This window comes from Chiloscyllium punctatum, chromosome 5, assembly GCF_047496795.1.
Source record: "Chiloscyllium punctatum isolate Juve2018m chromosome 5, sChiPun1.3, whole genome shotgun sequence".
Classification (NCBI taxonomy): Eukaryota; Metazoa; Chordata; class Chondrichthyes; order Orectolobiformes; family Hemiscylliidae; genus Chiloscyllium; species Chiloscyllium punctatum.
The window spans coordinates 73,551,796-73,576,142 of record NC_092743.1 but is presented as its reverse complement, the minus strand read 5'-3'; the positions used below and the strand labels follow the sequence as shown (position 1 = coordinate 73,576,142).

The 24,347-nt window shown below is 39.9% G+C and overlaps 1 protein-coding gene across 6 annotated transcripts in view; it reads left to right on the top strand.

The window, feature by feature from the left end:
- tmem68 (transmembrane protein 68) overlaps positions 1 to 24,347 on the top strand; it is an 80,403-nt gene that overhangs the window by 37,939 nt on the left and 18,117 nt on the right. The window lies entirely within an intron of this gene.

Here is a 24,347-nt window from a genome sequence, read left to right as displayed (position 1 = left end):
AGAGTTAAGAAGAGCAAAGGCAGGACACGAGCAGTCTTTAGCAAATAGAATAAAGGAGAACCCCAAAGCCTCCTTATAGGTATGTGAGGAATAAAAGGATGACTAGGGTAGGAATAGGGCCAGTCAAAGACAAAAGTGGGAAGTTGAGTGTGGATCCTGTGGAGATCGGAGAGGTGCTAAACGAACATTTCTCATCGGTCTTCACTCAGGAAAAGGAGAATATTGTAGAGGAGAGAAATGAGGTACGAGATATTAGACTAGAAAGGATCAAGGTTAGTTGCGCACAGGTGATATCAATTCCTAGAAGGAGTGAATGTAGACAAGTCCCCTGGGTCGGGTGGGATTTATCTGAGGATTCTCTGGGAAGCCAGGGAGGAGGTAGCAGAGCCTTTGGCTTTGATATTTGATTTGTCATTGTCTACAGGTTTAGTACCAGAGGACTGGAGGATTGCAAATGCTGTGACTTTATTCAAGAAGGGCAGTGGAGATGACCCAGGTAATTATAGACCAGTGAGCGTTACTTCTGTTATAGGAAAGATTTTGGAAAGGATTATAAGAGATAAGATTTATAATCATCTAGCAAGCAACAATTTGATTTCAGAAAGTTAACATGGTTTCATCAAGGGCAGGTCATATCTCTCAAATCTCATTGATTTTTATGAGAAGGTGACCAAGCATGTAGATGAGTGTAGGGCAGTTGACATGGTATACATGGGCTTCAGTAAAGCCTTTGATAAGGTTCAGCATGTAGGCTGTTGGAGAAAATGCAGAGGCATGGGATTGAGGGTGATATAGCAGTTTGGATTAGAAACTGGCTTTCTGAAAGAAGGCAGCGAGTGGTGGTTGATGGGAAATATTCAGCCTGGAAACCGATTACTAGTGGTGTGCCACAAGGATCTGTTTTGAGACCACTACTGTTTGTCATTTTTATAAATGACTTTGACGCAGGCATAGGTGGATGGATTAGTAAATTTGCAGACGACACTAGTGGACAGTTTGGAAGAATGTTACAGGTTGCAGGGGGACTTGGATAAACTGCAGAATTGGGCTGAGAGGTGGCAACTGGAGTTCAATGCAGCTAAATGTGAAGTGATGCAATTTAGAAAGAATACCAGGAAGGCAGAGTACTGGGTCAATGGAAAGATTCTTGGTAGTGTGGATGTGCAGAGAGATCTTGGAGTCCATGTACATAGATCCCTGAAATTGCCACCCAGGTGGATAGTACTGTTAAGAAGGTATACGGTGTTTTAGGTTTCATTAATAGAGGGATTGAGTTCCGGAGCTGCAATATCATGCTGCAACTATACAAAACGCTAGTGTGGTCACACTTGGAATATTGTGTACAGTTCTGGTCGCCATATTTTGGGAAGGATGTGGATGCATTGGAAAAGGTGCAGAGGAGATTTACCAGTATGTTGCCTGGTCTGGAGGGAAGGTCTTATGAGGAAAGGCTGAGAGACTTGGGTCTGTTCTCATTGGAAAGAAGACGTAAGAGGGGGTTTGATAGAGAAATACAAGATGATCAGAGGATTAGATAGAGTAGGCAGTGAAAGTCTTTTTCCTAGAATGATGATGTCAGCTTGTACAAGGGGGCATAACTACAAATTGAGGGGTGATAGATTTAAGACAGATGTCAGAGGCAGGTTCTTTACTCAGAGTGGTAAGGGTGTGGAATGCCCTACCTGCCAATGTAGTCAACTCAGCCACATTAGGGAGATTTAAACAATCCTTAGTCAAACACATGGATAGTGATGGGGTAGTGTGGGGGGAAGAGCTGAGAATAGTTCACAGGTCGGTGCAACATTGAGGGCTGAAGGGCCTGTTCTGCGCTGTATAGTTCTATGTTCTAAATATTGAAACTTCATATTTGATTACTTCAAGATATGGCACAATGCACAAGTTCAGTACTTGTCAGTTTCTTTCTCCTATGAATATCAACATGTCTGAGGTTTTTTTCTAAATTCCTTGAACTTGTTCTCTTGGCTCATGACACTCCCAACATTTTTAGCTTAGTCACATTGTCTCTGAACATACAAATAAATCCCTTTGTAGCAATAAAACTTCAACTGCAGTGGATTATTTTTCAAACCTAATCTTCTCAATCTATTATGGATATTTTTAAACTGCCTATTCAGTTGTGTATACACAGTTTCTCTGGAGCAGGTAGGACTTCCATCCAGACACCCTACCTCAGAGATAGGGACATTGCCACCATGACATAAGAGGTGCCTCAGACTGCTATAATTACTGAAGCTACACTATTTACTATAAAGAAAAGTTAGATAGAACATGAGAAAAAAACTAGCATGGAATGTAAAGACAGATAGCAAAAGTTTCTATAAATAAATAAAATGAAAAAGAGCAGCTAAAGTAAACATTGGTCTTGTAGAGGATGAGCAGGGGCATTTAATCATGGGATATGATGAAATGGCCGAGGCATTGAACAAGTATTTGTGAATGTCTTCACTGTGGAGGACACTAATAACATGCCAGTAATTGACTAAGAGACGAAGGTAGAGGAGAACCTGGAAACGATCATTACCACGGAAGCAGTAGTGTTGGGCAAGCTATTTGAGCTAAGGATAGACAGGTCTCCTGGCCCTGATGAAATGCATTCCAGGGTACTAAATGCGATAGCAGGAGAAATAACAAGCACACTTGTGGTAATTTTCCAAAGTTCGCTGGACTGTGGGGCAGTTCCAGCAGATTGGGAAACAGTAAATGTGATGTCACTGTTTAGAAAGGGTGGTAGACAAAAGATGGGGAATTATAGCTTAGCTTCTGTAGTAGGGAAGATACTTGAGTCTACTACCAAAGAAGAAATAGCAAGGCATCTAGATAGACTTCGTCCTGTTGGGCAGACACAGCATGGGTTCAAGAAGGGCAGGTCATGCTTAACTAATCTTTTGGAATTCTGTGAAGTTATTACAAGCACAGTGGACAACGGTGACCCAGTAGATGTGTTATACTTAGATTTCCAAAAAGCTTTCAATACGGTGCTGCACAAGAGGCTGCTGCACAAGATAAAGATGTATGGCGTTATGGTTAAGATTTGGCATGGATAGAGGTTGACTAACAGAAAGCAAAGAGTAGAGATAAATGAGTGCTATTCTGGTTGGCAATCAGCAATCAGTGGCATGCCTCAGGAAGTAGTGTTGGGACCTCAATTATTCACAATTTATTATTGATGGCTTGGAGTTGGGCATGATGTCCAGGGTGTCATTGTTTGTAGATGACACTAAAGTGTGCAGAGCAAAGTGTGCAGAGGACTGTGAAACTTTGCAGAGGAACATAGATGCATTAAAGTGAGTGGGCATTGGTCTGGCAGATGGAATACAATTTGATAAATGTGAAGTCATCTGTTTTGGTAGCAGTAACAGTAAAAAGGACTATTACTTGAATAGTTCAAAAGTTCTAAATTGAATTTTGTCCTTCATTGCTGAAGGGATTCAGTTTAAAACTGGGGAGGTTATGTTGCAGCTTTCTAGAGTTCTGGTGAGATCACACATGGAGTCCGGCGTGCAGTATTTGCTTACTTGAGAAAGGATGTTTTGGTACTGGGAGGGGTGCAGAGGAGGTTCACTAGGCTGATTCCGGAGTTGAGGGGGTTATGTTATGAGAGGAGAGACTGAGTAGACTGGGATTACATTCGATGGAATTTAGAAGAATGAGGTGGGATCTCTTAGAAATATATAAAATTATGAAGGGAATAGATAAGAGAGATGCAGAGAGGATGTTTCCACTAGCAGGTGAAACTGAGACAAGAGGGCATAGCCTCAATATTAGGGGGAGTAGATTTAGGACTGAATTGAGAAGGAACTTCACCCAGAGGATTGTGAATCTATGGAATTCCCTGTCCAATGAAGTGGTTGAGGCTACTTCAGTAAATGTCTTTAAAGCTAAGATTTGATTTTGTTTTTGGAACAATGAAGGAATTAAGGGTAATGGTGAGATGACGGCTAAGTGGAGTTGTGGCCACGAAAAGATCAGCCATGATCATCTTGAATGACAGAGCAGGCTCAAAGGGCCAAATGGCCAAGTCCTGCTCCTAGTTTTTGTGTTCTTATGTTGTTATTCTCAGCTCTCTGCTCCCTTCCCTTGTTCCCTGGTGCAGTTTTCTAACAGACTACTCACTTTTTCCTGAGGCAATTGTTTTAGTTCTAATGCTGAATTCTAATGTGGATCACTAGATCCTTATAACAATTCTTGTGAAAATTAGTTTAGTCACTCCTGGGTTATTACAGCAGCCCTTCAACTGGTGACAAATGCTGCTAACTGGCAGCACCCAATGCAAATGCTAATTTCCTGCCAGATGTTCTACTACTCACTGCTCATCTCTTTCTCATATGAGTAAGGAACCAGAGTAAGCTACTTGGCCCTTCAAGCCTGCTTCACCATTCTGTAAGATCATGGCTCTAATGACAACTTTATTTGTTCTTTCTTAATGATACAGTATTTTGAATTGAAAAAATGAAAATCACAGGCTTCCTTAACATCCCAATAACACATACAAATTAAAACATTTCTATATCTATTATTTATATTAATGCATCTCTTAAAAATTATCTGGATAGTTTTTTATTGTTGTTTGTAGGAGTTTGCTGTGATTAAATTGGCTGTCTTTTTAACCTAAGTGGTGAAATGTCAAATGGTGACATAAAAAATACTGAACTGATTAGACAATAGGACATGTTGATATGATCAAATGTACTATATAAATGCAACTTCGTTTTAATATTTAAATCCTGTTTGAGTTCGCTTTAATTAAAATGGATTGTGACCAATGATACAACTCACTTAGCAATGGAAGAAAAAGGGCTTGTATTGTTGATATTTGCAATTATGGATTGAAATAGATATCAGATTCATCAGAAAGTTCCAAGTAGTGAGAGTCAAATTTTAGTTATGTTAGTAAGTACAGAAAGGTTGTCTGTCCCCCCTCCAACAGTTGAGAATATGGCACATATTTAAAATGTAGGAAGTAATTGCTACAAGTACACACAGCAGGAGAAATATCTCTGCGCAAATACTGCTGCGTATGGAATTACAACCCAAGCATGGTTTTCTTTTTACAATGTATTAACTTGAATGAAATTTGCAGTATTGTAGTTGAACTCCTCTTCAAACTACTAAGTCAAATTTAAATTAGATAAATAAGTAATCTGCACAAAATTAATTCAATAACATAACTGAATTATTTATATTTATTAAAATCAGTTTAAATGAGCAATAGTCAATGTAAAGACATTTGCAGTTATTGTTTGAATTCAGAAGTTCCAATTTTGTCAAAAATGACAATAAAGTTAATCCCTGCCAAGATTTAAGTCAATGGTTCAAGTTTTGACCAAAAGTAATGGTAAAGGTGTCAGAACACTATCATTACGAAGTAAATAGGACAGCAACTTCCTGTGAAAAAGAAGTCAAGTTTTAGTTCAAGCTGAAAATCAGAAATGAAACAGTGATGGAATTATTCAGTTTTGGCAACATCTGTGGAAAGAGAAATAGAATTAACTTTTAAGGAAGAGTCACATTGAACTCAAGCATTAACTCTCTTTCTCTCCTCAGATTTTGTCAGACCTGATGGGTTTTTTCAGCACCTTCCAGGTGCTTGCACATACTTCATCATTAAATGTGAATGTCAGGTAGCTTTGTGATCTTGATACTTCATTGAAACATGCTTCTTGAAACATATGAAATGTATCAGTTTGCTGTGCTAAACCACTAAATTTTCCAAAATTAAAATGAGGCTTGTCCATTCTGATGTAAATGAATTTGGAGTGGCGTGATAAATCTTAACTAGTAACAAGCAACCTCTGACACTGAAAATTAACTTGTGTGGAATCTCAAACCTTAAAATTTTAATTACTACTGGAGGCTTTAAAAAAAATTCCACTTTTTTTCTCTCTCTTGTTCCCCATTAGTCTCCCCTTTCTTTCCTCTCTATGCTGTGCTTTCTGTATGTGATTTGGCATTGAATTAAATATTCTAACTCTCAGTTCTGCGCTGCTTATAAATTCTTCAATCTGAATGGTTAAGATATGGTTAAGTAGTTAACACAGTTGCTTGTCCTGTTCACACAGGTCCCATGTTCCCAGTAGAAGGTTATGCACTGATGTGGATTTCTCATCACTGCAAGTTCCAGTGCAAAAGCCCACAGCAACTGTGGGCAAGTGTAGGTGTAATGAGTGGCTGGCACTATTCGTTCGCTACTGACTACAAATTCCAGGCCAGTGTTCTATGTACCGCTGTATAAAGTGATTTTCCATTATTGAAATATGAAGTATTACCCACTTTTTGACTTTGAAAACTGACTTTTTATTTCTCTCTGTCTCAGGCGCTCACTTAAGTAACTTCCAAGTTCTTCATGACCTGAATAATATGATTATATTACAGTTTTGACCATGCTCAATATTTTGTCCCATCTGCTAAGGTTTTAAACAAGCTAAACAACAGTGTTCAGTACTGGATAGAACTCTTTCTTGCCAATTCGTGATCAATATTTTTGTCACTTTAGTAATGTTTTAAATCATTTGTGGGTGACACGGTGGCACAGTGGTTAGCACTGCTGCCTCACAGCGCCAGAGACCCGGGTTCAATTCCTGCCTCAGGCGACTGTCTATGTGGAGTTTGCACATTCTCCCTGTGTCTGTGTGGGTTTCCTCCGGGTGCTCCGGTTTCCTCCCACAGTCAAAGATGTGCAGGTCAGGTGAATTGGCTATGTTAAATTGCCCGTAGTGTTAGGTGAAGGGGTAAATGAATGGTGGGTTGCGGGTTGGTGTGAACTTGTTGGGCCGAAGGGCCTGTTTCCTTTACTTAAGTAAGTAAAGTAATCATGTTTGATTCTTTTCAACACCTTATTTTAACTGTTTGTGATCAGTGATGCAAAATGTTTGCATTACTAATCATATCATTATAGGCCATTAACTAAGGCAGTAAATTATCCCAAAAGGCCTTATACTGAAAGCACTGATCTATTTTTTTTCAAAAGTTTGAATTTATGAAGCAGTTAAATTTAAAGTTGTTTCAATTACTGTTCTGCAAAGCATATTTTGCTTGAGAAATGTTTAAATGATCCTTTTATAATAAAATGGGTGCAAAATTCAGCTTGGGAGTTTTTGTAATAGCAAAACAAATTTTGGAAACTGCTTGGATTTTGTTTTACACTCTCAAATGCCCCAAGGGATTTCACATTGAGTTAGATGTTATCTAAATTTATATTTGATTCTATACCTTGTCAATAACTGATGCAAAACTAACACGTCTGTTATTCCCGGAGGTAGATTATTTTGTCTACTGCGTCCATGTCTGTTCTCTGTTGAACGATCCAATCCTTCCATTCCCCCATTCTGTACCTGTAGTCCTGTGCGTTTTCCTCAAGTTCCAATTTCTTTTTTCCATCACAGGCAAAAAAATCCAAATTATTATTTGTTCCTGTATCAGAAAAGGTTGCTCTTCATATCCCTTATGCACCTTTTGCTTAAACCACAAAATCTATATTCCATAGCTAGTGGAAATAGCTTTGTCTACCTTAGCTAAACTTGTCATAATTTAGTACAGTTCTGTCAGATGTCCCTTCCATTTCCTCAAACTCTCTCTCATGTTAAATCTAGTATTTTTCTCCTTTTGACTTTTTAAGTGCCTTTGTATGCTACAGCACTTACAGGGTCCTCTTGTATTATGGGCACTTAGCCTGCTGTTTCCCTTTTAATTATGTGTCTTGACAAGCCGACTTGAGTTCCACAATGCTTGATTGTAAAATCAGCAGAACCAATCGTACTGAATCAAAATCCATCAAATAATCTCCTGGGCCACAGCTCTTAGCACCAATAATGGTACCTAAAAACACAAAACTACTGGACTAGTGGTTTTCATCACAGATTAGTCATAATTCTTTAAACCTCTGCATTCAGGAAATGGACCTTATACCGCTCCTTGACTTTGAGAAAAATGGAGGAGGCAGGAATGATAGATGTATCAGTTTTGCAGTAGTTATTGATAAGGTATAGAATCAAATAAAATTTATGTTTATATAATAGCTTTATATCAATGTGAAATTTCTTCGGGCAGTTGAGAGTGTAAAACAAAATCTGACAACATATTACTGGGTCAGTTTCTACATAGCAGTGCAGCGTGATGAGTCTTACTCAAGTCTTTCTTTAAAATTGTTTGCACTTTTTCCATTTTCTCTCCTTCCTTTTTGGCTTATTGATACACACTTACTTTTGTATGACCAAAACCCATTGTTTGAAACTGGACATAGTGGAACCAGGCATTATCTTGCACTGACTATTATACTTTGCGTAGATTTGGGTGATCCTCCTGATCAACTTGTTAAAACATATAATTGATAAATTTAATGGTTCGCAAATTTAAGACCATCTAACAGTACAACGTATTAACCCCAAGTTAAAATAGAAAAAGCTCGGAATATGCGGCGTGGAAAAATAATTCATGGGATATTTTCCAGGGCTTTGGGATATGTTTGGGAAAGGAAGCAAAATTAGAGAAAAATGCATTGGACTGGTTTTCCAATGTATCCCATCAATGACCATTTTTGCCGAGCAACCCACCCAATAGCAGCAGGAAATTAATTGAGAAAGATAATTGTGCCATTCACACAGTTCTACATGGAAGTTACAACTTTCCTAGCATTGCATGGGCTAATGCTATGTCAGTATCTTGCAATTAGGAAGCGGGCTGCAGCACAGCGCAATGTTAGAGCATCATGAGCGTTCTCCCTTTTTTGTTTTGGAAAGGCTGATTGTCTTCTGTTGAAAGAAACTAGCCATTGCATGAAGAGCTCCGAGAGACTGATGTCTTTGATAGTGCTGGGAGTGATGCAGTAACAGCTGCTCCCATCAGTTTGATGGTGCTGTCACTGTACTTTCCCTTCCAACCCCACTTTCTCAGCAGAAACTATGAAGACTGTCTCCTCAGGCTGCTGGTCATGGAGGTCAATGCTGGAGGCAGCTTCTTAATTCTAGCTGCTGTCATTACTGAATGCCATCTAAACCCAAAAAAATGGTTCCAACAGCTGAAAATTTTTGAAGTTGTGGAAAATTCTGTCCAACTTTCTACTCTGTCCTTTGCATAAAGAAGTTGGAAATGTAATGGATTTTAAATAAAATATAGAAAGAGAGAAACAGACCAGAGAGCAATAGGAAGGTCTGTGAGAATGATAGAGGAAGATATTTTAAATAGCAAAAGGCTTGATGGTGTACACCAAAGGAGATGGAACAAGTTAAGAAATTAAAGATGTGTCTCGAGGAGGTGTAAATGGAAGTAGCAGAATTGTAATTTGACATTGCTCAAAATAATGTTCAGTATAGAAGCATATAGAATATCTAATGGAATGATGTGATGTTGTTCACTGAGCTAATAGTGAGCTTCATTGGAATCAAGTAGTAGGTAAGTAGGAAAGCAGAGAGATTAGAACATAGAACATAGAACATAGAACAATACAGCACAGAACAGGCCCTTCGGCCCACGATGTTGTGCCGAACTTCTAACCTAGATTAAGCACCCGTCCATGTAGCTATCCAAATGCCGCTTAAAGGTCGCCAATGATTCTGACTCTACCACTCCCACGGGCAGCGCATTCCATGCCCCACCACTCTCTGGGTAAAGAACCCACCCCTGACATCTCCCCTATACCTTCCACCCTTCACCTTAAATTTATGTCCCCTTGTAACACTCTGTTGTACCTGGGGGAAAAGTTTCTGACTGTCTACTCTATCTATTCCTCTGATCATCTTATAAACCTCTATCAAGTCACCCCTCATCCTTCGCCGTTCCAATGAGAAAAGGCCGAGAACTCTCAGCCTATCCTCGTATGACCTACTCTCCATTCCAGGCAACATCCTGGTAAATCTTCTCTGCACCCTCTCCAAAGCTTCCACGTCTTTCCTAAAGTGAGGCGACCAGAACTGCACACAGTACTCCAACTGTGGCCTAACCAAAGTCCTGTAGCTGCAACATCACTTCACGACTCTTGAATTCAATCCCTCTGCTAATGAACGATAATACTCCATAGGCCTTCTTACAAACTCTATCCACCTGAGTGGCAACCTTCAAAGATCGATGTACGTAGACCCCAAGATCCCTCTGTTCCTCCACCTGACTAAGAACCCTACCATTAACCCTGTATTCCGCATTCTTATTTGTTCTTCCAAAATGGACAACCTCACACTTGGCAGGGTTGAACTCCATCTGCCACTCCTCAGCCCAGCTCTGCATCATATCTAAGTCCCTCTGCAGCCGACAACAGCCCTCCTCACTGTCCACAACTCCACCTATCTTCGTATCATCTGCAAATTTACTGACCCACCCTTCGACTCCCTCATCTAAGTCATTAATAAAAATTACAAACAGCAGAGGACCCAGAACTGAACCCTGCGGAACTCCACTTGTAACTGGGCTCCAGGCTGAATATTTACCATCTACCACCACTCTCTGCCTTCGACCGGTTAGCCAGTTTTCTATCCAATTGGCCAAATTTCCCTCTATCCCATGCCTCCTGACTTTCCGCATAAGCCTACCATGGGGAACCTTATCAAATGCCTTACTAAAATCCATGTACACTACATCCACTGCTCTACCCTCATCCACATGCTTGGTCACCTCCTCGAAGAATTCAATAAGACTTGTAAGGCAAGACCTACCCTTCACAAATCCGTGCTGGCTGTCCCTAATCAAGCAGTGTCTTTCCAGATACTCGTAAATCCTATCCCTCAGTACCCTTTCCATTACTTTGCCTACCACAGAAGTAAGACTAACTGGCCTGTAATTCCCGGGGTTATCCCTATTCCCTTTTTTGAACAGGGGCACAACATTCGCTACTCTTCAGTCCCCTGGTACCACCCCCGTTGACAGTGAAGACGAGAAGATCATTGCCAACGGTACTGCAATTTCCTCTCTTGCTTCCCACATAATCCTAGGATATATCCCGTCAGGCCCGGGGGACTTGTCTATCCTCAAGTTGTTCAAAATGTCCAACACATCTTCCTAACAGGTATCTCTTCTAGCTTAACAGTCCGTTTCACACTCTCCTCTTCAACAATACGGTCCCTCTCGTTCGTAAATACTGAAGAGAAGTACTTGTTCAAGACCTCTCCTATCTCTTCCGACTCAATACACAGTCTCCCACTACTGTCCTTGATCGGACCTACCCTCGTTCTCGTCATTCTCAGGTTTCTCACATACGCATAAAATGCCTTGGGGTTATCCTTGATCCTATCCGCCAAGGATTTTTCATGCCCTCTCTTAGCTCTCCTAATCCCTTTCTTCAGGTCCCTTCTGGCTATCCTATATCCCTCCACTGCTCTGTCGGAACCCTGTTTCCTCAACCTTATGTAAGCCTCCTTCTTCCTCTTTACTAGACATTCAACCTCCCTCGTCAACCAAGGCTCCCTCACACGACCATTTCTTTCCTGCCTGATAGGTACATACATATCAAGGACACGTCGTATCTGCTCTTTGAAAAAATTCCACATTTCCACCACATCCTTCCCTGACAGCCTATGCTCCCAACGTATGCTCCTCAAATCCTGTCTTACAGCATCGTAATTTCCCTTCCCCCAATTATAAAATCTACCTTGTTGTGCGCACCTATCTCTCTCCATAACCAAGGTGAAAGTCACAGAATTGTGGTCGCCATCACCAAAATGTTCACCCACTAACAAGCCCACCACTTGTCCCGGTTCATTACCGAGTACCAAATCCAATATGGCCTCCCCTCTGGTTGGACAATCTACATACTGCGTTAGAAAAGCTTCCTGGACACACTGCACAAACACCGCCCCATCCAATCTACTTGATCTAAAGAGCTTCCAATCAATATTTGGGAAGTTGAAGTCGCCCATGATTACGACCCTGTGGCTTCTGCACCTTTCCAAAATCTGTTTCCCAATCTGTTTCTCCACATCTCTGCTGCTATTGGGGGGCCTATAGTAAACACCCAACAAGGTGACTGCACCTTTCCTATTTCTGACTTCAGCCCATACTACCTCCAGAGGCAGATCCCCCTCAAACTTCCTTTCTGCAGCCGTTATACCATTTCTAATTAGCAATGCCACCTCCCCTCCTTTTTTACCACCCTCCCTAATCTTACTGAAACATCTGTAACCCGGAACCTCCAACAGCCATTCCTGACCCTCATCTATCCATGTTTCCGTGATGGCCACAACATCGTAATCCCAGGTACCGATCCACGCCTTAAGTTCACCCACCTTATTTCTGATACTTCTTGCGTTGAAGTATACGCACTTGAGCCCATCTCTGTGTCCGCAAGTAGTCCCTGTCAGTGCTACCTTCTCCACAGCCTCCCTACAGTCTTGGGCATCCTGACACACTTGCTGGACTACAAGTCCGGATCCCATCCCCCTGCCAAATTAGTTTAAACCCCCCCGAAGAGTGCTAGCAAACCTACCCCCCAGGATATTGGTGCCCTTCTGGTTCAGGTGCAACCCGTCCTGTTTGTACAGGTCCCACCTTCCCCAGAATGCAGTCCAATTGTCCAAATATCTGAAGCCCTCCCTCCTACACCATCCTTGCAGCCCCGTGTTTAACTGCACTCTCTCCCTATTCTTTGCCTCACTGTCACGTGGCACCGGCAACAACCCAGAGATGATGACTCTGTCTGTCCTAGCTTTTAGCTTCCAGATTAGTCTGCAATTAGGCAGAGATTAAAAATGACCAATAGAAAATTCCCGTGTTACACTTTCAGACAAAATGGGGTTAGTCTGCCAAGTGTTCACACATTTTATATTTTATCTTCCCACTGTAACAAAGGTGTGGAGATGCTGGTGTCGGACTGGGGTGGACAAAACTAAAAAATCTCTCAATACCAGGTTGTAGTCCAATAGCTTTATATGGAAGTCTAGCTTTCAAAGCACTGCCACTGTAGCCAAGACAAGGTTGATTAAAGTTTTCTTCAAAGTTTTATACTTTTGAGAAAGCTTAATATACCAAAATCCCTCTTTAAGTAATGAATTTAAGTTTTTTTCATATTTAGAAAACATTAACTAAATAGAATTACATTTAAAGGTAAATAGTATTTAAATGTGTGCTTCAGTTTACAAAACAAAATCTTATTACTAGATAAAATGAATGGAATTTTGAAGTGTGTTATTTATTTTGTACGTTCCATTTTTTAAAAAGCACAAAAGCCTTTAAGTGCTCAGAAATGTCAGTCTAATACATGGAAAGGAGTGAAAACAAATCGCTTCTGAACCTGGAAGAAATGTTTGGAGCTTTAGCTGAGAGACGAAATAAAAGTGCAAGTGTTGCATTACTGCATGGAGACTTGCCACAGGACAGCAAGGGATAGGTGGGAGAGTTTGAGAAATGGACCAAGGCTTTTGGAAGAAAATAGTCCTTTTTGGAGTGTTGTGTGGGTAGCAGAGGAAAAATGGCATCCTGCATGAGGTAGTAGAAATGTCAATGGCTCAGTGGTTAGCACTGCAGCTTCACAACACCAAGGACCCAGGTTCAATTCCAGCCTCTGCCAACTGTTTGTGTGGGGTTTGCACATTCTCCCCTTTGCGTGGGTTTCCTCCCACAATCCAAAGATGTGCAGGTTAGGTGAATTAGCCATGATGAATTGTCCATAGTGTTCAGAGATGTGTAGGTTAGGTGCATTACATAGAGGAAATGTAATACGGTAGGGGAATAGTGCTGGGTGGATTACTCTTCGGAGTAACGACCTTTTTCCATACAATAGGGATACTGTTCTATGGTACTTTGAATGTTGCTGATGAAGTGAAAGTTGCGAACAACTGAAACCTTATTGTGGTTTGGGGGTGGGTCAGAGTTGATTTGTGGAAAATAATTGGATACAGTGAAAGGAACTCTGTCAATAGCGTTAAAGATTCTTTGGGAATAAAGGAATCCATTTTGAAAGTGTTGATGGGGAATGTGGTATTGTCAGAAGAGATGGAATGGTGATGAAAAAACATAAGTGCAGTTTCGAATTCTTTCAGGAATTGGTGTCTGAAAAGTGCAGACAAGTGTAGAGAGTGGGTTTATAGTGGATATATTACCAGTTCCCTTGAATAACCTCCTTTTCATTCCAGTTGCATCTGATCAGATAATACCAACTTCCATACTAATGCTTAAAATATTATTTTTCCTTAAGTGTCACATCCAACACAATGTTGCCACCAAACATCTCTACCCCCTCTTTTCACCATTTTAAAAGCAGCTGTTACTGCTTTAACACTAGTCAATCACCCACCCTAGTGAAGTCTTTCATCAGTCAATACCTCCTTTTCTCACTGCACTTGCATGTGAATTCGAATGAGATACAGCACGTAATTTTTTTTTTTGTTTCCTCCATTCCCACCATCCAAGGTCTGATGTATCCCTTCAGACTGTAATATTGATTTACTTGTACCTGTCAATTTAGTGTACTGTATTTGTTGCTCACACTGTGATCTCCTCTGCATTAAAGGCACCTAATGTAGGTTAGAGGACAGTTTTATGTAACGCTTCCATTTAGTCCACAATCGGGACCCTAAGCATATCACCTGATTTATAGGCCAGTGAGCCTTACGTCAGTGATCAGGAAATTATCAGAGAAGATTCTTAGGGACAGGATTTACTTGCTTTTGGAAAATAATGGGCTTATTAGGCATAGTCAGCATGGCTTTGTGCCGGGGAGGCCTTTACTCTCAACTTTGATTGAGTTGAGTTTTTGAGGAAGTAACAAAAGTGCCAAGCAGTGAATGTTGTATTGACCTTTAGTAAAGCATTTGACAAAGTTCCTCATGGTAGGGTGGTTCAGAAGATGAGGTCACATGATCCACGGTGAGATGGTAAGTTGAATATAAAATTGACATGGGGTAGTTGTGGAGGGTTGTATTTCTGATTGCAGAACTGTGATCAGTGGTAGTCCATAAGGATCAGTGCTAGGATCCCTGTTGTATAGTGAGAACGGTTTTCAAAAAAAATTACAGTGGGATATAGATCATTTGGGGAGTAAGGCAGAGAAATGGCCAATGGAGTTTTATCCAGATAAGTGTGAGATGATATATTTTGGGAGATCAAATGCAACAGGAGGGTATTCTTTAAATGGCAAGCCCCTTAGGAGCATGGATATACAGAGAAATCTTGGGCTGCAAGTCTGTAGCTCCCTGAAAATGGCAATGCAAGTGGATAAACTGATAAAGAAGGGATATGATGTGCTTGTCTGCATGGTTGGGACGTTGAGTAAAAAGGTTGATAAGTCATGTTGAAGCTGTATAAGACTTTAGTTAGGCCACTTTTGGCCTATTGTGTATTTTTTTAATTTATTCATTTGTGGGATGTGGGCATTGTTAACTGGCCAGAGTTCCTCATCCATCCCTAGTTGCCATTGAGGAAGTGGTGGTGGTGAACTACTGCAGGCCACTTGCTGTGGATTGACCCACAATGCCATTAGGGGGAGAATTCCAGGATTTTGACTCCGTGACAGTGAAGAAATGACAATATATTTCCAAGTCAGGATGGAGAGTGGCTTGCTGGGAGAGAGAGATTTAGGGTGTAGGTTTGTTCGCTGAGCTGTAGGTTTGATATCAGACGTTTCGTTCCCTGGCCAGGTAACATCATCAGTGGCGACCTCCAAGTGAGGCGAAGCTGTTGTCTCCTGCTTTCTATTTATATCTTTCTCCTGGATGGAGTTCCTTTGGTTTGTGGTGATGTCATTTCCTGTTCGTTTTCTGAGGGGTTGATAGATGGCATCTAGATCTATGCGTTTGTTTATGGCGTTGTGGATGGAGTGCCAGGCCTTTAGGAATTCTCTTGCATGTCTTTGCAGAGAAATAATGGTGGGTTTGGAAGATGCTGTCTGGCGAATATCTGCAATGTATCTTGTAGATAATATGCTCTGCTGCTACTGGAGTGCTGGAGGGAGTGGATGTAGTTCCAGTCAAATGGATGGTGTCAAACATCTTGAGTGTTATTGGGGAGTACTCCATCAAACTCCTGACTTGTGCCTTGTCGATAGTGAACAGGTTTTGAGGAGTAGGGAGGTGAGTTACTTGCTACAGTATAACTAGTTTCTGGCCTGCTCTTGTAGCCACTGTGTTTATGATATATATTGTGTATCATTCTGGTTGTCATATTATAGGAAGGATATGGAGGCTTTGGAGAGAGGGTGCAAAAGTAGTTCACCAGGATGTTGCCTGGATTAAAGTGTATTAACGATAAGGAGAGGTTGAACAAATATGGATTGTTTTTCCTAGAGCTTTGGAGACTGAGGGGCAGCCTGATAAAGATATATAAAATTATGAGAGGCATGGATAGGGTGAATAGTCAGAATCTTTTCTTTTCCAAGGTGGAAATATCCAATACTAAGGGGCATCTGTTTAAAGTGAGAGGGGGGAAATGTTTTAAGTGGATGTACAGGGTGATTTGTTTTATGCAGAGAGTGGTAGGTGTATGGAATGTGCTCCTGTGGGAGGTGGTAGAAACAGATACAATAGCAATGCTTAAGAGGTACTTAAATCATGAACAGGCAGGGACAAGAGGGTTTGGGATTAGTTTATGGCATCATGGTTGGCATAGACATGGTCGACTAAAGTTCACAATCTTAGTTGCACTCTCTCAACTCTGATTCTGCTGTTCTAATAAATCTCAAGGGAATGCTTGAGGAACCACAAGCTCAATTTGAGAGTAGTAATTTCAGCTAATACTCTCTGTCCTCAGTATTATTTGACAAGCAGCTGTTGATGTTTCTGCTAATCCCTTTTTTAAAAAAATTGTTTTTGTTTCTTTCCATTCCCAGCTGCCATTTCCATTTGCCTTCCACCAGCAACCCTTTTCATCAATAATCTGTACTCTCATCCTATCTCTTTTTTTTTCTTTCTCCCCTGTAACTTAAAATTTTATCCTTATTATATCTTGCAAATTTCCACTACTTTTGTAGAGAGGTATTTTGCACATCCTAAATAGCTTCAACTGTCTATACAATTAACAAGATTCATCTAATATTTGCTATTTTTATGCTTTGCCCCTTTGAATATTAACACCTTTGCCTGAATCTCATTGTCAGTGGGGAATGAAAAATATTAGCCATTCATTGTGTTTAGACTTGTTAACTGTCTTTCCATCTGCTTTTATACTTGAAGTTTTGGAAATCAAAAACAGTGTACTAACTCTCTACAGGGAACCTCTTTGGATAGAACAAGTGATGCTTTGTCTCCGTAATTACATTAGAGATATGAAGTATGCATTAGAATTGTTAAAAGAACTGAAAACAGAATTAAGTATTTTTAAAAATACTCCCAACAATAATTAAAATCTGAAGCAAACACACTCTCCATGTGTACAATATAATTAGCAATGTCAGAAAATGCGCAGCAATAACTTAAACACATTGTTGAAAATTCACTTGGACAGGTTCTTTTCTTTTCCAGCTTTTGTAGTAGGATATTTTCAGTAGGTAAGTACTACAATTTCACACTTTGAATTTGTTTTAATTTATTTCTCAGTGCAGTAGTTTATAAGGAAACATATGAAGCAGCAAGAAAGCTCACATAGCAGCTTCTTGGTTTCTTTGTTTATCTGTGCATGATGAGATGCTGAATGTTGCTGTTTGGTAATGGTGAGCACTGATAACTTCACAGTTATCTCTATTGCAAAATCTGAACCAGTGTTTACTTAATATGCCTGCTATTTCCTTATTGTTTACTATATTTTCTTCTACTATTTTTAATGTACCATATTCCCTTTGGTAATGCTCATTCTCTCAATGTATTTGTGAAAACCTGATTAACTTTGATCCCACTTGCAACTTTCTTTATGCACATCTTTATTTTCTCTACAGATTTGTTGCTTTTTTATAACTTGCCCAGTCTGTGGGATTTCTCCTTGTCCTGCCTTTGATTTGACAAATTTTCTTCACTGGTTAGGGCTCAACTGAAGTATTGTTTCCAATTCAAGATGTCATCCTTTTAGATAATTTCAAGGCTCTGAAGTGGATACAGAGTTGATTTGAGTATAGTATCAGGAAGGAGGGGCTTTAGTTACATGGAGAGCTAGAAAAACTAGGATTGTTCTCTTCAGAAGAGAAGATTGAAATTAAATTTAATTGGTGTGTTCAAAATTATGAATAGCTGAATTGTCTAAGAAGAAACAATTTCCAAAAGCAGAAAAATCAGTAACTAGAAGAGACAGATTTTGCATGATTATACAATAAATTGCTATGATTTGGAAGGCACTGTCTGAAATAATGGTGTAAATATATCCAATTTCCATTTGAATGCTTTAAAAATATGTTTCTTGGTTATGGAGATAGAGCAGAAAATAGGATTAGTTTATTTTTTTTTAATGGAGCGGCTTCAGGCATGTCAGATTGAAATGGCTTCTTGCTGTGCTGTATGATTTTATGACAAAATTATTTGATTATAATTGCTAAACTACATTAGTTTCACGTTTGGCAGTTGGGAATGACGCTTCTCAAGTGCACCAAATACTACTTTGAATATTTCCTATGGTGGGGCCCATTCCTGAAGAAGGGCTTATGCCCGAAAAGTCAATTCTCCTGCTCCTTGGATGCTGCCTGACCTGCTGTGCTTTTTCAGCACCACACTCTTGACTATTAATAATTCAGTCCAGTTTATTATGATCAATTTATTTCTTGCCCCTTCAAAATTCACTTAAATTTTATATCTTGGTTTGTAACTCTCCCCTGAAACCTATGAGAGACTATTTTGTTTACTAGTCACAAGATGATCCCTTGTGGTCAGATTGCACACTAATTCTGATTTGTTATTTATTACTTCACCTAGCATGGCACATTGTCATAGTATTTCTGAATAAAAGGTGTAAAGTTGCCATAGTTCTACAGGATTGCTCTCTCTCTTGAGATAGAGATGATTGGTCAAAGTTGAATATGAGATTCACTACACTTCTTCAGGTGAGGAGAGAGTAGAGGACAATCTTTCATGGTAACCTCGTCTGTTACAGGAATTGAACCCATGCTGTTGGCATCACAATACATTGTAAACTAGCTGTCAAGTCAGCTGTGATATGTCGACAGCTTCCTCCAGAGACTTGTGCTATGATCTTGATGGAGATTAGCTTTTGTGATAAAAGAAATTCCAACCTCTAGTTCTGACTTAAAAGAACTGTCATCAGTTTTCACATTTCAAACAAAAAATCAACATGTAATACTTAAACATAAATACAATTAATTTAACACATGAATATTGCTGATGGAATACTTTTTAGACAGTTTTTCATCTTGCACCCAGTTTTGAAGAACACCAATTTAAGGTGAAAATTCTTAACTATCCGAGAGAAGCAAAAGGATTTCAATTTCAAACTGGTTCTTTGACCTAAAAAAGCACGTGTAAAAGATCATCACTTGTTTATCCATCGCTTTCAAACATCCTTTTACATCAGTGTTTTCCTGAATGATCCCTTTTATGAAGGCAACTATAAATATAGTCTCTCTCATCACTCAGGGCTGACTCATTGTTTGGGCTTTTCATGTTTTTTTTCACCTGTAACTTATTGAAACAAACATGATCTACAGTTTTGATGGGAATTCTGAGAGATTTACCACAGTTTCTCAAATCCAGTACTTTTCACCACTTGTTACATTCAAAAATACAGTTATTGAAACTAAAGGTTATATCCTAAAACAAATCTAAGAAACCTGTTCAGTTGATTTATTTTTTCTTCTTAGTTTAACAATTAATACGTAAAGAGCAGAAGTAGGCCATTTGATCCATTGAGTCTGCTCTGCCCTTCAATGACATCATTTGATCATCCTTAACTTCACTTTCTTGCCTTATCCTCTTAATCCTTCATTCGCATTTGCTTAAAACCATAACAATGAGATTATTAATTAAACTATTCTTATTGCACAAAACCAATTCTAGGTTAGTCTGTTTTGTGGTTGGTTCCTCATCATACTGATCTAGTAAAATACTGTGTATGCACTCCCGGAATTCATCTGCCACCATTATTGCATGTGTGGTTTGCCCAATTTATACGAGAATTAAAATGTAGTATGAGTTGGTAATTTACAATTTAATCCCTACCTCACTATTGCAGGCCTGTAGAAAGTCTTGAAATGTTTTGTTACTTCTTGTCTCCAGTCAGACTGACTCTACATCTACATTTTCTACATCAATATCCTTTCTCACTATTGTACGAATTTCACCTTTTTAGTAAAAATGTATCCTCCATTTCCTTGTTGCCTGTTGTTTACAATTGAATAGTCCCTTATTTTTAGTTTCCAACCCTGGTCACCCTGCAGCCATGATCCTGTAATGTTATCATACCCATTTACAATTCATTTACCTAATTGTGAAAGCTCCATGTATTTAGATTTATAGTACCTTTTTAGATTGTATTTTTGACTTTTATACTCACTTTTTTTTGTACTATGTCACATTTGTTAGTCCTTCTTTCCTCTGCCTTCCATTTTACCTAGGCAGAAGTGGGTACTGCAGATGTTGGAGATTAGAGTCAAGATCAGAGTTGTGCTGGAAAAGCACAGCAGGTCAGGCAGCAATTTCAATTTTCCTGATGAAGGGCTTTTGCCTGAAATGTAGATTTTCCTGCTCCTCGAATGCTGCCTGACCGGCTGTGCTTTTCCAGCACCACTCTAATATAGATTTCCACTTGACCTTCCTACTCTCAGTTCCATGTTCCTTTCCCTCACTCTTCTCTCCCCACTCAATTTCATGTCCACCTGCCATCTAGTTTTAAACCCTTTCCACGGTACTAATGCCCTTACAAGGATGCAGTCAGGCTGGCATGCAACTAAGTATTTAGGAGAACAGTTCAAAATGTTGATCAGCATAGATTCCATTTAAAATACCAAAACTCAGCAAGAAAGATAGATCTGTGGCTGCGGATAGTTCTGATTGAAAGAAGAGGCTTATAATGTTGCAAAGAATAGGAGTAAGCCTCAAGACATGGATGATAAAGGGAACAAAAATACAGTGAGATTGAACTAGCTAGGAATATATAAAAAAAGGGTATAAGAACTTCTAAGTTATAAAGAAGTACATAAAAAATAGGAGCAGGTGGGTGTCATTTAACCCCTTGAACACAACGAAAAATTGTATTGACAATCATAGTCCTGCACTATCCCTCTATCTCTTGCCGATTTTAATATATAATCATCTACCATTTCTATCTTGAACATACTCTATGACAGGCTCCACTGCCCACTGAGGCAGAGAATTCTGAAGATTTACTACATCTTCTGAGTGAAGAAACCTTACCTCATCTTAAATCCTAAGTGTCCTTCCTTCACTTGGAGACCATGTCCTCCAATTTAAACAATACACATACCCCAAAATCCCTAGAAAATATAGGCCCAGTCAACTTGTTCATTTTTCCCAAGACAATCCATCCATTCCAGTGATTAGTTTGTTGAACCTTTGTTGTACTCTCTCGCTGTAGTGTGTAGCTTTTTACAGATTAGATTTTTTACAGATTACGTTACAGTGTGGAAACAGGCCCTTTGGCCCAACAAGTCCACACCGACCCGCCGAAGCGCAACCCCTACATTTACCCCTTACCTAACACTATGGGCAATTTAGCTTGGCCAATTCACCTAACCTGCACATCTTTGGACTGTGGGAGGAAACCGGAGCACCCGGAGGAAACCCACGCAGACACGGGGAGAACGTGCAAACTCCACACAGTCAGTCGCCTGAGACGGGAATTGAACCCGGGTCTCTGGCGTTGTGAGGCAGCAGTGCTAACCACTGTGCCACCGTGCCGCTTTCTGTAGATTAAAAGACCAAATCCACACACAGTGCTCCAGATATAGTCTCAACAAGGCTGAATGTAATTTTTAATGAATTATCTTTACTTTAATACTCAAATCAAAACCAACATTAGCCTCCATAATTGCATGCTGTGCTTAGATGTTGGCTTTGTGCCATATGAACAAGGATACCAAAGTCCTTCTGAATTAACATGTTCCAACCTCTCGTCATTTAAGAAATTCTGTGTTTATATTTTTCCAACCACCTTCTGCCAAACTTTGACCCGCCCTGCCTTTCCAAATCTCCAGAAAGCACATTTGTTGTATCCTCTCAACTCTCATTCCCATGTAGCTTTTTTGTCATCTGCAAACTTGGAAACATTACGTATGATCTCTACAACCAAATCATTGATATAGTTTATGAATTGTTAAGGCCTAGCTTTGATCCATGCAATTTCCCACTGGTCACAGAGTGCCATTTATTCCTACTGCGTTTGCTGTTTGTTACCAGGCCAGTTCTCAATCCATTCCTAATCCCACATGCTCTAATTTGTTTACCAGGCTCTATTGAAGCCTTCTGAATATCGAAATGTACCAAATCTGCCGAAAGTAAATGTTGATCCTTTAGAGGCAGAGAGAAAAAAAACTCAAAGGAATAGCAGAAAGGGGTATAAATATTTTCACAGTAATTAATATAAATGACAGGAGAAAGTGAGGACTGCAGATGCTAGAGATCAGAGCTGAAAATGTGTTGCTGGAAAAGTGCAGCAGGTCAGGCAGCATCCATAAATGACATACCAGAAATGGATGATAGCCAACCATTTATATTTGTATTCTGTCTTTAACATAATGAACCCTCCAAGTGCCCTTCACAGGAACATTATAAAGCAAAGTATTAAGTTGAGCCATATAATAGAGATTAACAATGATTATTAGTAATTTAAAGGAACCGTGAGGGGTATGTGGAGTATTCCAGAACTTTTGTCTAGGGAGCTGAAAGTACAGTTACTGATGGTGGGGCAGTTACATTTGGGGATGCTCAAGAGGTCAGAAAGAAGAGCAGCAAAGAATTCTTGGATTATGGGGCTGGAGGAGATTGCCAAAGGAGGGAGAGCTGAAGTCAGGTAAGGAATTTAAAACCAAGGATGAGAATTTTAAATTTAAGGCATTGCTTGAGTAGGGGCCAGTGCAGATCAGTGAGCATGGGGTGATTAGGGAGCAAAATTGATTAGCAATACACCTTCTCCTGAGCCTCTATTATGACATGGTGACCAGGGTGCAAAAAGCCAGCGAGCCTAATATCAGTTGTGAGGAAGATACTGCAATTTAATTTTAACATGCGCTTTGACAGTCATAGTTGATTTGATAAAGTCATCATGCTTTTATAAATCTATTAGGATGTTTTGAGGTTGTAACAAGTTGGACAAATGAAGGGAAACCAGTGAATGGAGTATGTATGGATTTCCAAATGGCATTTGATAGGTGCATCATGAAAGATGAGAATGTTACGTAAGTATTCCTGGAGCTTAGGGTAATACAATATGAGTAGAGGATTTGTTAGTGGACAGGAATCAGTGTTATGAAAAACTGAATCTTTTCAAGTTGGAAAGCTGAATGTCGTGGAGTGTTCTCAGGATCAATGCTGAGACCTTTTTATTTACAATCTATATTAATGACTTGGATGAAAGGATGTATCTGTTTGCTGATGATACAAAGCTTGATGGCAATATAAACTGAAGAGCATACAGCTCCAAGTAGATTTGTACAAATTAAGTGAGGACAGGTTAGATAGATTGGTTTTGTTTTCATGAACGCAGTAGGCTGAAGGGCGACCTGATAAAGGTTTAATTAGATTATAAATGGCATAGATGGAGGGGCCAATTACTAGGGGACATGGGTTCAAGATGCAGGGTGGGGGTGGAAGGCGGTGTGGGTGCATGGATGTTTAAAAGAGATGTGTGAAGCAAGATTTTCATACAAAAGTTGGTGAGTGCCTGGAATGGGCTCACAGAAGAGGTGGCGGAAACAGCCACAATAGTAGCATTCAAGAAACACCTGGATGAATGGACCAATAGGAAGGGCATACAGAGATACGGATCCTGGAAGTGAAGACAGTTTTAGTATGGAAGGGCAAAATGTATTGGTGCAGGCTTGGAAGGCCAAAGGGCCTGTCTTTGTGTTGTTTTTTGTTCTTCAATGCACAAATATGGAGCTTAATGGGAGGAAATGAGAACATAAAAGCTCTTTATTATAAAATGATAAGCATACTGTAGTTGTAGTCTTACTGTAGTTGTATTGAATTTTGGTGGAGTCACTGCTAGACAGTTTTATACTATTTTAGAACATAGAACATAGAACATAGAACAATACAGCACAGAACAGGCCCTTCGGCCCACGATGTTGTGCCGAACTTCTATCCTAGATTAAGCACCCATCCATGTACCTATCCAAATGCCGCTTAAAGGTCGCCAATGAATCTGACTCTACCACTCCCACGGGCAGCGCATTCCATGCCCCCACCACTCTCTGGGTGAAGAACCCACCCCTGACATCTCCCCTATACCATCCACCCTTCACCTTAAATTTATGTCCCCTTGTAACACTCTGTTGTACCCGGGGAAAAAGTTTCTGACTG